The 13,892-nt window shown below is 52.9% G+C and overlaps 1 protein-coding gene across 1 annotated transcript in view; it reads right to left on the bottom strand.

Annotated features, from left to right (window-relative positions):
* Positions 1-13,892, bottom strand: part of CMIP (c-Maf inducing protein) — a 259,594-nt gene that overhangs the window by 130,220 nt on the left and 115,482 nt on the right. The gene's annotated exons all lie outside the window — the stretch shown is intronic.

The raw sequence follows: 13,892 nt of genomic DNA, 5'->3' as shown, positions 1-13,892 counted from the left end.
CCAGCATGTAGCTCGCCATGTCACAAACAGGCTCCAGAGCCAGGAAATGCTACGCACCTCACTTCTCTGATTCCTGTCTGTCCACTAAAGGGGTCTGATCACGGCCCTGCCCTCAAGGCCCAACATCACGTCTGCTGTAAAGCTGGAGATTAGGAAGGGGAGCTGAAGGAGAGCCTTGAGGCAGCGAAGCAAGTTAGGAAAAAACCCGGCCTCCATCCTAAGGGGAGAATGAACTCTTAGGAGCGCAAATACACTGGTTCCGTTCTACTGGAAACATCTGTTCTTCAGAAAGACAGGCTGAGCCACAGCTATCCTAGCTTCAAACTTTGCAAACCTGTCATATCATTTTTTTTTAAGCAGCAGAACTCTTTTTTTCAAATGCAATCTTGTTCAGAGTCCCTTAAAACATACATCAGGTGACACTCACGGGGAGGTGGTGCCTTGGGGGAAAGCAGGGCTGGGCCGCAGCCCCTCTACCTCTCCCACACCTGCTGTGGTCGGGGACAATCTCTCCAAGTTCACACTTTTCCTCTTCCCAGTGAGACAATCAAGAATGGGCCTGGCAGGGTTCTGCTGGTTTCTTCAAGAAGGAGGCTCAAGGTGAACATGACACTAAGGGACAGCACTGCTGTCCAGTTAGAAACTGGCTTCCAAGGTCTGGAGGGCTGTGGTGAGGCACAAAGGAAGGGGCTGGATTTGTGACGGCTTAAGAGAGCAGAGCTAGGACCAAAGAGTACCAGTCAGAGGGACAGAGGTGAATGCCTTCCACACCTGAGCGCTCTCCTGTGGAAGCCCCAGGAGGACGGGCTGCTGGCCGACCCCCACCGCCCTTCACCCTCTTCTTCCTCCTCATTGTTAAGAAGTGACCCCTCATCATCCCTGCAATAGCACTAAGAGCAGGGGGTGCCACCCCATGTCCCTGCAGGGGAAACTGAGGCTCAGAGAGGTGCGGATGCTTGTCCTAGGTCAACTGGAATTCTTATCTGAATCTGAGATTCTATGGGAAAAAAAAAAAAGACTCAGGAGAGGAAAACTGCTTTCTGGAGCTGAAGAAGCTGAGCCAGATCTAGAACCGTGTCTCCTGACTCTTAGTCCAGGACTCCGTCCACTCTCTCCCACTGGCCAGCACAGAGAGGGGAAGGCGCATCTGGGGTCAGACGGCACCACCTGGGACCTCACAGGCCAGATCTCTGGGGCAGCAAGTGGCTTCGGCGTGGAGGCTTCCCTGCAATGGCACAGGCTTAGCTGCCATGGCACTCTTCTGATGCCAGTGCAGGAAGGGAGCAGGTGCTGGTTGCTTCCAGGCCACGCTCCCCAGAGAGGGACACAGAGGATGGACGCAGTCTTCTGTGCTGTCTCCCACGTGCAAAGAAACAAAATGTCTTTATCCAACGGGCTGGGAAGAATATGCTACACACCAGCCCATGGCACGGAGATTTCATACTTTACGAACTGAAAGGACCAGAGAAAGGGGTTGGGAAATTTCCAAGAACGGCTCCCTCCAATGTGGGTTTTCAGATGAAATGGTTTTTGGAGAAGGAAGGAGGGAGTGGGGGAGGAGAGAGGGAGAGACAACACATCTGGAGAACTCTGTTCTTCCCCTCACTTAGGTATACAGTTCACAGTAAGGAGACCCAGCCCTCACATAGCTCAGGGCTGGGACTGCCATTGACCAGGGAGAGATTAAGGGACACTGTACTTTTTATGACAACGTCCCCAGGGAGAGCAGGAAAGAGACTCTGCATGCAGTGTCTTTCACTTGTAGTTAAATGAAGTGATGAAGATGATGGTGGTGAGGAAGGCGATGTGATGGTGACAGTGATCACAATGTGGTAATGGAGACGATGGTGGCGGTGATGATGATGATGACAGTGGTGATAGTGACGATGATGATGCTGATGAAGGTGACATGATGACAGCCACCTCCACTATGGCCAAGTACTTCTCAAGCTTCACCAAATTTAATCCCCGCTATGACACTTCCATTTTACAGATGAGGACACCACGGCTTGGAGTGGTAGGGGACATCTCAAAGCTACACAGCTGGAAAGTCATGGCAGTGGGACTCACATCTGCATGTCTGACTCCAGACCCTGTGCTCCTCAGCACTGTTCTGCACTGGGCTCAGGAGAGATCACTCTGCAGCAAGCACGCTGCAGCGGGGAATACACCAGGCTATAGTAACAGGGTGCGGACATTCAAGTCCTGACTCTGCCTCTCACTGGCTATGTGTCCCTGAGCAACCTACTAGACCTCTCTATGCCTTGATTTCCTCATCTGTAAAATGGACATAATACTGCGTTTCATTAATTTGGAGAGGTACAACTGAACCTCCCTTAAAACTGATGTGGTAATAAGTCTCTGGCCATATTCTTTTCTTTTCTGTTTTTTCTTTATTTTTGAGACAGAGTCTCGCTCTACTACCCAGGCTGCAGTTCAGTGGCGTGATCTCAGTTCACTGTAACCTCTGCCTCCCGGTTCAAGCAGTTCTCCTGCCTCGGCTTCCTAAGTAGCAAGGATTACAGGTGTGCACCACCACGCCTGGCTAATTTTTGTATTTTTAGTAGAGACGGGGATTTGCCATGTTGGCCAGGGTAGTCTCGAACTCCTGCCTTCAGGTGATCCGCCTGCCTCGGCCTCCCAAAGTGCTGGGATTGCAGGCACGAGACACCGCACCTGGCTGCATTTTTTTCTTTCTTAGAGGTATGGAAGGAAATGAGGTATCTTACAAGGTCTCTCAGATCTGATGATAAATGGTAGTATCTACCCTAGAGCGTTGTTACAGGAATTCGATGATATAATACCTAGTGAGTGCTTAGCGCACCAGGCACTAAATAAGCATTTATAAGAACTACTCTTATTTTGAAAAGTTTTACAGCTTAGCCAGTCTACAAAATGTATTCAAGTGTTTGTAAAGGAATTAAAATGGCCACACTTTGAATCAAGTTCTATGTCAGAAAAAGTTTCCTGCCCTTAGAGACCATCACTGACCTCCATTCACATGCACATCGTCAGACTCAAGCAGGCCAGGAAGGGCCAGAGGCGGGACGTGAACTCAGAGCTCTTCACGGCCCAGCACGCGTCGCCCAAACACACAAGGCTGACATGCTGGTGTCTCGGGCTACGACGTTACTGCTGTCACATTGGCAGTAACTGGAGCATCCTCAGAGGAACCAAGGAGGTGTCAATACAACAGGGAGCGAGTCATCCCGGGGGTGTTGGCTGCAGCCTCGAGGGCCCTCATGTGGACACTGCACTAATGGATGAAGTCAGCCTCCATGTGGGACCTCCCTTACTGGGGCCTGGATCACTGCTTTAGATATCTACGGACTCGACTTGGGACGATGTTTTCTGCTTCCTGCAGCCACGTGTCACCCCTGCTCCGAGCCTGGTAGAAAAGGAGGGCCAGTGACAGCCTTGGAGTCGTCTCCACTGGTGGTGTGGGGAGAGAGGGGAAGGGCCACCGCAAGGCCAATTCAGTCCATGTCAGCTCCTAGGAATGTTCTGAGCCTGTTAAAGCTCAGAGGAGGCCATAGGCATCCTCATTCCATCACTGCATGACTCAGGCTCAAAGGCCTAACTTCTCTGTGCCTCAGTTTCCTCCTCCATAAAATGGGGGTAATAACAGGTCCTTTATACATTTGTTGTGAGGGTTAAATGAGATAATCTGGGTAACGCATTGCTCAGCTAATCTCATTTATTAGATCACGAGGCAACCCTCCTTGAGTGCGCTCAGGAAGCAGCAGGGCATACCTGTGCCCTTAAATGGGAGCAATGAGTATCCCCTCTCAGAGGATGAAATGAGACAAGAATGAACAAGATCTCAGAACACGAGAATGCCCTATGCAAACGTTCCTCCGGCAACCACTTTGTGAGCTGCTGCTGGGGCGGGTGCTAGGACACAAAGGGGACAATCCCGTCCTTGCCCACGTGACCTTGCAGTGTGGTCTGCTCTGACACTTAGCTGAAGTGCGCCTGTTTCCCCTACTGGCCTGAGGCCCCCGAGAGCAGGGATGATGACCTGTCCATAGAGGCCACCACCATATCCCCAGCACCAGCCCAGCATCCGGGACATCAACCTACTCACAAGTGGATGAAAAGACTGAGCAAGGGTGAGGAACTGCATTCCAGGCCAGACTCAAAGGCTCTGTCTTACAGAATCACCCACAACCTTTCCGTTCCTCTTTCTTAGTGATTGAATTTTCCAATTTGTCCATTAGTAAAGCCTCCTACAGCCTGCCAGCTTTTGCCAAATCTCCACCTTTCCCTGATGGATTACGCCCTGAACCTGGGGCAGGGCTGTACCCAGCTGAGAGCTCAGGCTTCACCCGGACCTGCTGAGAAAACAGTGCCAGTTGCCAAGCCTGGGACCCCCGCCATGTCCACCTGCCAGCCAGCAGGACTCCTGGGGCTGTGAAGGTTGCCAGTGCCAGGCTACGGGCAGCCCCAGAAGGCTGAGAGGTGGCAGGGTGGGCAAGCAGTTTGGAGGAGTTATCAAATTCACAGGCTGCAGGTGGGGGAAGTAGGGCAGGTGGGCTCCCTGGGCCCTCAGCCAGGCATCCATCCAGACCAGCACTGCCCAGCAGAACATTCTACCATGACGGAGACGTTCTGTATCTGGACTGGCGTAAACAATAGGCACAGGTGGCTACTGAGCGCTCAGAATGTGGCCAGTGTGACTGAGGATCCTAAGTTTATTTTAGTGTAGAACAGCCACACGTGGCTAGTGACTACTAGATTGCGGTCCAGGTACAGGCTTGAGAGGTCAAGCCTAGGATCTGGGGTGAAGTGGTGACCCCAGAAGTTGGCAGAGAATGGAGGGAAGGTGAACCGAAGCATGTCTGATTTCTGAGACACACTCGCTGCTCAAGAGGGGTCCAGGGGCCCCAGACACTGACAGCTCACATTCCGGAACAACTGCCTCTGGGCCACGCATGCGTGAAGCACATTAACTCACTTAACTGACACAAAAACACATTACACAGTATACTCAGACATTTTACAGCCACCCAGGAAGGTAGGAATTACAACAAGGCCCATTTCACAGATGGGGAGACTGAGGTTTGGAAAGCCCTGCTATCAGCAGCACCCTGATGCTATATGGGTGATGTCCTGCTGGCTAGACCTCCCCTTCTCCCTCCTCCCACCCCAGGGCCCCCGACCCACAAAGCTATTTTCAATAAAAGTAACAGAGATATTGTACTTATTTTTGAAACAACATAAACACTCACTTTTCGATAATGAAATTTGAACCTCAATGTCCGCAGTCTCCCCACACCCCAGGCCAAAGGTGGAATTCCTCTCCACTTCTTTCCATAAGCTTTTGAGATGGGAGTCTAGCTCAGTTGCCCAGGATGGAGTGCAGTGGCGCGATCTCAACTCACTGCAACCTCTGCCTCCTGGGTTCAAGCTATTCTCGTGCCTCAGCATTCCGAGTAGCTGGGATTACAGGTGCCACCAGCACGCCCATCTAATTTTTGTATTTTTAGTAGAGATGGGGTCTCACCATGTTGGCCAGGGGGGTCTCCAACTCCTGACCTCAAGTGATCCACCTGCCTTGGCTTCCCAAAGTGCTGGGATTATAGGCCTGAGCCACCGTGCCTGGCCTGAAAATGCTTTTTTTGACCTCACTATTAATGACTTTGTTAACAGGGGCCAGAAGTCATTTCATTATTGTTTATCTGTATTTCTCTCTCAGTCTGAAACTTGCTGATATTTGAAGAAACTGGGATGTGAGGCAGGGATCAATCGTGGGGCTGCGCGTGGGACCGAATGGGCTCCTGGGAGGCAGGACTAATGCTGGTGCTGACGCTGGGGAAGTCCCAGGCAGACAGCAGGGTGCTCACCAACCTCGATGAGAACCGCCTGCCACTCTGCACTCAAACTGATTTCACAACTGGCGTGACGGACCTTGGCACTCCTGACTCTGGGGCTGTGGGTCACCAGGCAAGCAGGACCAGCAATCAAGGAGCCTGGACTTGAAAGACTAAATAGGGTTCAAGACCCCAGCTAGACCACGTGCAGGCCGGGCACCCAGGGAAAGTCGCTTCTCGCAGCCCCAGTCTCCTCATCTGTCACGTAAGGGTGGCAAGGCCTACCTCCCAGGGTCGTTGGGGAAGGAAACAAAGAACTAACAGAGCAAGCACACGGTAGGTGCTCCAAGAACACTGGCCCCGTCCACTTGCTGTTAAAGGCCAGATGCAGAGAAGTACCATTTAGAAATGAGTGCAAGAAAGAACCCAAAGTCTCATTTAATCCAACCTCACATGCCCCCACCCTACCCCAGTAAATCTCCAAGGTGGTCGGGGGCTCTTTCCAAGAGCGACTCCATTTACAGAAGAGGGCAGGGGCCAATCACTGCTCAGACAATGTCTGGGCAAACCGACAGCCCAGCTCCAGGCCAGTTTGGTAGACAGAGATGAGAAACAGAGACGGAGGCAGTTGCCAGAAATCACCACTCTTGAGAACCAAGAAAGAGATGGCGGCTTCAGACGCAGGGCTGAAGGTCTCTGAAGCCTTGGGAAGAACATGCAAAAAATCCCCCGGGAGAGAGGAGGGAAATGGGCCCAAGGACCTGCCAGAACACGACATCAAAGTCGTCCTGGGCTGGTGCCAGCATCGGGGCCAAGGCCGTCCTGGTGAGTGAGTCCACCAGGGGTCTCATGATGCAGCTCTTCCCAGGTGCCCTTCCTCCGGGACACTGAAGGCTGAGGCCAGCTGGATGGGGGCGGGGGAAGGGCTGGAAGACAGCTGGGATGAACCAGGTAAGAGGTAATTTAAGCACAGATCCACTCTTGTTAGTGCAAGAGGCGGTGATTTTTCCTGGGCATCTAGGAAGAGGTATCCAGCCTGGGAGGCAGGGCCCCCAGGCACAGTCGAGGCAGGGTATGGCCAGCCATGCTGCTGAATGGGACACATGCAAGGTGCACGCTGAGCTCACCAAGCCACGTCCTATGCACACCAAGGAAGGGACCGCTTGCTCGACTGTACCATGTCCCCATGTAAGCCTGCAACTCTTTGGATGGACTTTTTTTTCTTTTCTTTTCTCTCTTTCTTATTTTCTATTATATTTTTTGGTAGAGATGAGATCTCACTACGTTGCCCAAACTGGTCTCAAACTCCTGGGCTCAAGAGGTCCTCCCACCTGGGCCTCCCAAAGTGCTGGCATTACAGGTGTGAGCCACTGCGCCAGCCTCTTTTCTCCCAGCTCTTACCAGCTCCCAGAAGCCAACTGTGCCCATCTTTTCCAAACTCAGCATTTACACATCTCGCTTTGGCCACAGTGGGAGTATTTACACAGTAGAAATGGGCAGGCACTGCAAATCGGGACATCCCCGGCACCCGCCAGAAAGAGGCCGCCGCTCCTCTCTAGCCCGCCTGCCTCCTTGGCAGGACTGTCCTGTCAAATCAGTTCCTGCAGATCTGCGCCGCTGGAAGGGAACCCTGAATTCAAGAGAAGCCAGGATCCCCTGAGGCCCAGTCAGTGCCATGTCCCTGTGGGAGAGTCAGGGGCCAAACAGTGGCAGAAAATAAGCAAAAAGAAGGAGAGCATGGGCTTGAGGCTAGTTACCCCCAGGTTCAGATGCCAGCTCCGCCACCTACGGTGTGACCTGTCTGAGTCATCTCATCATTCTGGGCCTCAGTCTTTGCCTCTGCAAAGTGGAGCAATAGAACCCCAGAATGAAACAGTATGTACAGAATGCATGATACATAACAGGTACTCAGGAGTGGTCACTACTAATACTCTAAGGGGATACAGGGTGATGGGGAGAGAGAACCAGGTGAGATCACCCCAAGAGCCTCCAATTTAGAGGAGGGCAATTATGCACCCAGAAGGAAAAGCATTCATAAGGGTGCTAGACTCATTTAATCCTCACAACCACCCTATGCAGCAAATACTGCTCCCATTTTACAGATGAGAAAACCAGGTCTCAGAGAGATTGACACCAGGTCAAAGTCACCCACCTGGACAGTGGTGAAGCTACGGCTAAGCCAGCTGTCACCAGCTCCCAGAAACCAACTGTGCCCATCTTTTCCAAACGCTGCATTTAAGCATCTCACTTTAGCCATAGTGGGAGTATTTACACAGTGAAATGGGCAGGCACGGCAAATCGGGACATCCCCGGGCAGCCGCCAGAAAGGGTGCTAGAGGTGCCTTCCTTGTAAGATGCACGATCTTATTTAAACCCGGGAGAGTACTCCAGGTGAAGAACTGCACCACCTGTTCTTACATCTCTTTGATTTTTTAGAGGCTGACATTTTTTCACTCCATTTCTCTTTTGTTCTTTGCACTTTTTCCCCTTGAGGCGGTCACAGTTTCTCACTGATTCACAGCTGGTTTGGCCTATGAAGGTCAGTTAACCCTTCATTTGTCAACTGCGCCAAAAGTGCATTTTCCCCGGTTGTCACCGGTTTATAGCGAGGCTGGATGCTGGCCTGCCTTTCCGCACTCAAGGGTCACTTTGTTACGCAGCCATATCCAGCTCTCCTTTGCCTTCGTGGTTTCTGTCTCCTTCTCCAACAGAAAGTAGGAGCCAAGGTTGGAGGCTCTTGCTGATCTGTTAAGGTTCATTCCTATTTACTGGCTTCAAAACGAGAAACAAATGTAAAAGTTTCCACTCTCCTCCCCCGGCAAGCCAAGGCCCGTCGTGCCGGGGCCTCCTCCCCGCCAGGCCTTCACTCTTGGGTCACCCCCAGTCCCTTGGAGCTCCTGCCTGGCACAGAGAGAGGGTGACTCACTCCTGAGGCACGGTGCCCTTGCCCTGGGGCCCAGCCACACCGAGATGGGAGACATACAGCCCATGAACTTTGGGGCTTTTGCTGAGCAGCGCCTCACATGGGGGTTGGGGACACAGCTCCCTTCTGATGCCCCCCGCTTTCAGCGGGCAGAAGGCAGGCATGTAGGCAGTGGCAGTCAGGGAGAAAGAGGTGAAAGTTAGAGGGAAAGGCAGACTCTACTGACCACACTGAGGTCAGAGCCAAGGGTTAGGCCGGAGGGTTCCTCTCCCGCTGGAGTTGCCATGAAAAGGCAGAAAGACAAAGCAGAGGACCTCAAGATCAAGCCTGGGGATTCTCCCATCAAAGGTGCCCTGGAAGGCAAGGCCCTGTTCCCTCCGGGCCTTGGTCTTCATATCTGCAAAATGGGCCTCTTGTCTGTACAGCTTCTTCCAGCTTCAAAAAAAAAATATCCCACACCGAACAGCTCACAGTCATCCAGTGTACAGCCCCCAGCCTCCCTGGAAGAGGATATTGAGGCTTTCCAGCCACGACTCCACTCAAAAGCCTGAAGAATAAAATGCTAGGGGAAGCTTCTACCAGCTGCTGACAAGTCAAGGCCAAGTCAAGTCAACGACTGTTTATCAAGCACCTACTATGTGCTTTATCAAGCACCTACTATGTGCCAACGGCTGGCGATACAGCAGCGGACATAACAGACAAGAGTCTGCTTCAGGAGCTGACGGGAAGCAGGGAGGAAACAAGGCGAATGCCCTTTAGAAGGTGATCAGTTCCAGGGAGATAACACTGTGGAGGAGGGGTGGTATGTCAAGGGGCAGAGCAGGAGGGTTCTCAGGGCAGCGTGGCACCCAGCGAGAGAAAGGGAATTTCAGCCTAGCTCCTAGCCCAGCAAGAAGCTGGCACTTCCCATCTGGTCTCTCAGGTGATCCTCACACTATCCCTGAAGGTGTGAAGTGGAAACTGAGGCCCAGAGATGTGGCGTGCCTCGCTGAAAGATGTCCAAAGCGAGTCTGCCTCCCTCCAGGCCATGCAGTTTTCCTGAGAACCAGATACTGCCAGACTCGGAGGTCCTGGGCCCAGGGAAGGTGAGGGTGTGGCCAGGCCACGCCCATCAGCCACGGATGCCACATCCAGGAATGCAAAGAAGTGGATTTTGCCCTGTAGCCATGGTGCCCCACTGCACAACATGCTTCTAGGACAAGCAAGTGCTTTCAGGGAAGTCTGCGGCTGCCCTGGGCACAGCACAAGCTTCCATGGTGCAGGGTTTCCACTCAGCGGCGAAGCTTTGGACTTGCACGTGGGGACTCCTCCCAGCCTGGCACACGGCTCTGAAGACCCAGTGAGCATCCACAGAACGTGTATGGCTGAGGATGCTTGTCTCTGGGAGCAGGAGGTGTGAGAAGCCACTCATACATACCGATGGCAAGCATACAGCCTGAAAAATGCACACACCCGTGTGACCACCACCCAGCGCACTAGAAGGCTCCCTCAGGCCCCTTCTCGACAGTTCCCTCAAGAAGTAACCACCATTTCATTACACTGCCTACCATCACCCTATCACTACAGGGTGGCTGTGCCTGACCTTGAACTTCATATAGTTGGACTCATACACCATGTACACACTTTATTTTGCTCAGCATAATAAACATGGCGTTTACTTTTCATCGCTGTGTAGTACTCCACTGTGTAACTATGCCACAATTTCTTTATCTGTTGTACTGTTGATGGATACATGGGATGTTTCTAGTTGGAGGCTACTATTACTGAGGCTGCTCTGAATAGTCTCGCTTATGTCTGTTGGTAGACAGAAACACTCAATTATCTTGGGAACAGATCTGGGAGTAGAATCACTGGGTCCTAGGAGAAGCAGGAATGAATGCATTACACCCTTGCCAAGACCTGGTAAGCAGGTAATACAGGAAGGCTTCCTTGTACATGGAGAAACAGAGAGAACTAATAATGTACTGAGAGTCACACAGCAAAGCTGTGGTCCCAAAACCCAGCTGTGCGTGGCTCCAGCTCCATGGCGTCCTCACTCAGCCTGGCATGGGTGGGCACCATGAGTGGGGCCTGCCTGAGACAGAGGTGATAGGACCAGTGCGAGGAAGGAATACTCGCTCGCTGTCTGAAAGAACAGCGAGGCCCCGACGTGTCCCCAGGAGGCTGGGAGACCAGGTACGGGCCCTGGAAGGCTGAGCAAACACAGAAGCATGAATAAGGCCTAAGTCCACCTAAACCCCAAGCACATAATTTTATCTGGAAGCCAACTCGTCCAGCCACACCGGCGCGCCCTGCTTCTTCAGGAGAGGGCAGCCTCCGATCTGAGGCACCTTTGTCTCCCCTGGACTGTCCGAGACAGAGTGGCAGAAGCCTCGCTTGTCCAAACACACGACAGTCAACGTCTCCCAGCTCCCCCGCTGCCCGACTGCTGCCTCAAAGAACCAACTATTTGCCCCGACCTCCTGAGCCTCTCGCCTGAAGTTACCCGGCTGGCTGAGTGTTCGGAGGACTCTCTGGCTCTGGCTCTGAAAGCTGAAGGAGGGTGCAGGGACATGTCCCGCCATGACATCTGTGACCCCTCCCGGAGCGCCAGTCCCACACAGGGCTGGGAAAAGCTGGGTGAGAGTCGGCACACCCCGAAGGAGGCAGCGCCATGCCCCGGAAGGAGGCAGGCAGGAAAGCCGATCGGTGTGTGCTGAATGACAGCATGAATGAGTCAAACCCCTACTGGGTAGGGGGCAGATGGCAGACAGCCGCTGTGTTGGTGTCACTCCCCACCCCTCTGAGTCTCCCCTGCCCCGCGGCCAGGATGCTGTCACGGTCACCACAGGAGGCTACCACGTGTGTACTGTGACCCCACCTGGTAGCCAGTAGACCAGTCCAGACATCAGCATCTGCCTGAGCCCACCCATATGGGGGTCCTTCTGGGGGATGTGACGACTGGAGTGAGAAGGGGCAGATGGTCTCCCACTGAGGCTGAGCTGCAAAGTCTGTGCCAGGGAAAGCTGGAGGCCGTGTGTTAGCAGGAGGAGAGCAGGAGAAGGACACAGGAGTGCAGAGAGGAGCAGGGAGGAAGGTACCCCTGCCCACCTGCTTGCCCACAGCCCCTGGAGGTAGGCTGCCAGGATCTGCACCTGGAACAGGGAGAAAGGCTCCTCTTCTGGAAGAAACCCCCTGCCACCCAGTGGGGCAAACCTCCCTTTTGAAGATGGGCCATGGTGCACGCCTCCTATCCATCAGGGCCCAGACATTGGGCTGAAGTTCATGTGCTGCCCTGTCCTTGGGCCTGGGGCATCCCTTCGCCAAAAGAGGGCTTTCTGTAACGCCATGGTTACCATGCTATTTTTTCCCTCACTCCCTAAACTGAACCAGCCATTAGCTAAAATATCTTAAGACCCCTCCTGAAGGGTCTTAGTCGAGCACCAGCTCTTCATGAAACCCCCTATGGAGACCCCTGCTCCGTCCCCTCCTGCCCTGGAATGCCCACCTCCCCCCAACAGGTTCTTGCCTTCCACCAGCATACAAACGCCTGGGCATACAGACACTCACTCCAATGATGCTTTTCCCCACATGTTCTCCTTTGCCAGTTCATTCTCTGCAAGCTCAACCATTAGCCTGTGCATGTTTAATGCATTCCCACACACATGCCTCCAGTCATCAAATATGCATCAAGCACCTATTCCATGTCCGACCTGCTGATTCTTCCCCTAGTCCCCAATTTCTAAAAACACGACCTGCAGGGTCATCAGCATCAGAATCACCCAGACCTGCTTATCTAAAATCCAGAGCAGCCCAACCAACTGCCCCATTGTCTCAAGAGCGCACTCCAGAACAGGCTCCCTGGCACTGAGGTGCAGACTCAAGCTTGAGAACTCCTGGCTCCCGACTGCCGGCAGGGGCCAGCTTTGCTTCTTCTCATTCTCATTATTCTCCCTCTTCCCCCCACATCAACCCTCATGGATTCCAGGGAGGAGCTCAGAGCCATATTACATGGAAGACTAGATTCTTCTCTAATAGCTTTGTGGTTTTATTTCTGCTCTGAGAGCATTAAATATCTAACATTCACTCATAAAGACACATATGTACTTTTAAATCGAGTCTCTGGAGGTCATCACGAGCACATCTTAGAGATCGGAGATCCCCAAGAAAGGCGCCTTAAGTGGGATTGGAAGTAGGGGTGATACGAACGAAGGCCCGAATACAAAAATGTCTATTCTCAGCACCTCCCACCCACCGCACTGGGCGCCCAGCTTCCTTGCCTGTGTGAGGGCTGCATTCTTTTCTCTCCTGGCAGGTGTATTTGACCGATTAAAATCTGGGCTCCACTGTGATGTCACCACCTGCTTCTCTCCTACCCACCCCAGTGGCTTTCTCAGACCATATATATTGATCTGTCCTAAAACTGCCAGGGAGACGGAGAGGATGAATGGGAGAATGGCGGGCCTGCTGGGCTCAGGCTCTGCAGCTCTTTCCACCCCGGGAAGATGGGCCCTAAAGGCCAGACCCAGGCAGCGGCTGCTGGAGACATCTGAGCTGAAGCACGGGGCTGGTCTCCAGCTTGTGGTCTGCGATGGAAGGCTGGCTCTTCAAAGGCGCCACTAATGGCCCAGATGGTGCTGATCCTCCCTCAGCACCATCAGGGCTAAAAGGCTGAAGCTTTTCAAGATATTGATCTGTTTTCCAGGGCGCCTCTGCACCACGCAGCCCCATAATAAAAGCTAAGAGTCTAGGAGAGATGGCCCAAGGTTGCACAGCTCCTGATAATAAGAGAGCACACCTATCGAGAAGCCTACCAGCTGCCGCGCAGCAGCGTCACACTCCATTCGGAACTCGAACCACCTCGCTTCAGTCCACACCAGCGTCTCAGCTTTAATGTGCACGTGCATCACCTGGGGGTTTTGTGAACATGCAGATCACAATGCAGCACGTGTGGGTGTGGCCCAAGACGCTGCATCTCTAACAAGCTCCCAGGTGAGGCTGACGCTGCTGATCCGTAGACCGCACCTTGGATGGAAAGAAGTCCTGCTATTAACGTCATTCCCATTTTACTGAGAAGGCAACTGCAGCAGCTCGCAGAGTTTGTGCCTTGCATGGAGTCCACAAAGTAGAAAGAGGCAGAGCTGGGATTTGAACTCAAACTTTTGGCTCCAAGGTAT

Source organism: Aotus nancymaae, unplaced genomic scaffold (genome assembly GCF_030222135.1).
Source record: "Aotus nancymaae isolate 86718 unplaced genomic scaffold, 86718_ANA_hifiasm-v0.15.2.pri h1tg000030l, whole genome shotgun sequence".
In the NCBI taxonomy this organism is placed as follows: Eukaryota; Metazoa; Chordata; class Mammalia; order Primates; family Aotidae; genus Aotus; species Aotus nancymaae.
Note: the sequence above shows the minus strand (reverse complement) of the source record. Positions and strands in the feature narration are given on the sequence as shown.